The sequence below is a fragment of the Bubalus bubalis genome, chromosome 14 (genome assembly GCF_019923935.1).
Source record: "Bubalus bubalis isolate 160015118507 breed Murrah chromosome 14, NDDB_SH_1, whole genome shotgun sequence".
NCBI lineage: Eukaryota > Metazoa > Chordata > Mammalia > Artiodactyla > Bovidae > Bubalus > Bubalus bubalis.
In genome coordinates, this window is record NC_059170.1 from 71,477,096 (window position 1) to 71,479,642 (window position 2,547).

Below are 2,547 nucleotides of genomic sequence, written 5' to 3' on the forward strand. Positions count from 1 at the left end.
CTGGAGTGGGTTGCCATGCCCTCCTTCAGGGGATCTTCCTGACCCAGGGATCGAACCCATGTCTCTTACATCTCCTGCATTGGCAGGCTGGTTCTTTACCACTAGCACCGCCTGGGAAATCCATAAATATGTTCATATACTTTTAATTCTGTGAACCACCCATACCCCCTTTTCTCCCATTGAACTGCTGAAGATATGCTATATTTTTAGGGCCATTCAGAGTTCCAAAGACAAAACACAGAAAGAAACCCACCAGTAATGCTGTCTTGCTTGCTATTGTAAGAAGCAACAGTTTAAGAGATAAAGATTTTCTATAAGTGGAAGGACCTTCTTCAAAATGGGAAATCACTTTTGATTAAGAAGGTGATGGTGTTTGCTTTGGCAGCACGTATACTAAAATTGGAATGATACAGAGAAGATTAGCATGGCTCCTGTGCAAGGATGACATGCAAATTCATGAAGCGTTCCATATTTTTGGAACAAAATGAATGCCCAGAGATAAATCCATGCACCTATGGACAACTTATTTTTGACAAAGGAGGCAAGAATATACAATGGAGAAAAGACAATCTCTTTAACAAGTGGTGCTGCGAAAATTGGTCAACCACTTGTAAAAGAATGAAACTAGAACACTTTCTAACACCATACACAAAAATAAACTCAAAATGGATTAAAGATCTAAATGTAAGACCAGAAACTATAAAACTCCTAGAGGAAAACATAGGCAAAACACTCTCTGACATACATCACAGCAGGATCCTCTATGACCCATCTCCCAGAGTAATGGAAATAAATACAAAAATAAACAAATGAAACCTAAATTAAACTTAAAAGCTTTTGCACAATGAAGGAAACTATAAGCAAGGTGAAAAGACAGCCTTCAGATGGGAGAAAATAATAGTAAAACAAAGCAACTGACGAAGAATTAATCTCAAAAATACACAAGCAGCTCATACAGCTCAATTACAGAAAAATAAATGACCCAGTCAAAAAATGGGCCAAAGAACTAAACAGACATTTCTCCAAAGAAGACATACAGATGGCTAAGAAACACATGAAAAGATGCTCAACATCACTCATTATCAGAGAAATGCAAATCAAAACCACAATGAGGTACCATTTCACACCAGTCAGAATGGCTGCCATCAAAAAGTCTACAAGCAATAAATCCTGGAGAGGGTGTGGAGAAAAGGGAACCCTATTAACACTGTTGGTGGGAATGCAAGCTAGTATAGTCACTCTGGAGAAAAGTGTGGAGATTTCTTAAAAAACTGGAAATAGAACTGCCATACGACCCACTTCTGGGCATACACACTGAGGAAACCAGAATTGAAAGAGACATGTGTACCCCAATGTTCATCGCAGCACCGTTTATAATAGCCAGGACATGGAAGCAACCTGGATGTCCATCGGCAGACAAATGGATAAGAAAGCTGTGGTGCATATACACAATGGAATATTACTCAACTATTAAAAAGAATGCATTTGAATCAGTTCTAATGAGGTGGATGAAACTGGAGCCTATTATACAGAGTGGAGTAAGTTAGAAAGAAAAACACCAATACGGTATATTAACGCATATATATGGAATTTAGAAAGATGGTAACAATGATCCTATATGCGAGACAGCAAAAGAGACACAGATGTAAAGAACAGAGTTTTGGACTCTGTGGGAGAAGGCGAGGGTGGGATGATTTGAGAGAATAGCATTGAAACATGTGTATTATCATTTGCGAAATAGATCGCCAGTCCAGGTTCGATGCATGAGACAGGGTGCTCAGGGCTGGTGCACTGGGATGACCCTGAGGGGTGGGATGAGAAGGGAGGTGGCAGGTGGGGTTCAGGATGGGGAACACATGTAAACCCATAGCTGATTCATGTCAATTTATGGCAAAATCCACTACAATATTGTAATTAGCCTCCAATTAAAATAAATTAATTAAAAAATAATAAAATAAATCAACTAAAAAAAAATGAAGGCGATGGATAAGACCTCCTCAAGTTCTTAATTTCACTGGGAAAGGATGCCTCTCATGTTCCATGCTGTGCTCTGCTGATGGTGCTTTAGAGGCTTTGAGTCTGAGGGCAATATTCTAAACACTGGTCCCAAAGACACAGGCACTGATAGGCCGTGTCTTTGGGAAAGAGGTGGAAAACCTAAGTGAATGTGAGCTGAATTTCAAAGATGTCTAGGAATTCTAAAATCAGTTTTGGGCAGACAGATGAAACATATTCAGTCATCTCTGGTGTTCGGGAGCTAAGAGCTCTGTGGAAGAGAAGCCACAGGAGGAAGTTTCGGCTTCCCCCGTCTGACCTGCCACACCCCGTCCGCCTGAACTCTAGCTCCTGCGATCTCCTCTAGCACTGTTGGAGATGCTCATTATTTGATGTCGTTGCCCCTGTCTTTTCTCTGCCTAGCTATCAGATAACAGCTCGAAGGTCATCTCTGCCCACCCACTCCAGGTTAGATTTCACTGACTTCTCCCAGCTGGCCCCAGAGGCCCCTGACTATGTTTCTTTGTTCCTTCATTAATCTCCCTTGTCACC

The 2,547-nt window shown here is 41.0% G+C and overlaps 1 non-coding gene across 1 annotated transcript; it reads left to right on the top strand.

The window, feature by feature from the left end:
* Nucleotides 1-369: 369 nt before the first annotated feature.
* Nucleotides 370-476, top strand: LOC112578982. The gene has a single exon (XR_003103418.3). It is a non-coding gene; the product is annotated as a U6 spliceosomal RNA (small nuclear RNA).
* Nucleotides 477-2,547: the final 2,071 nt, after the last annotated feature.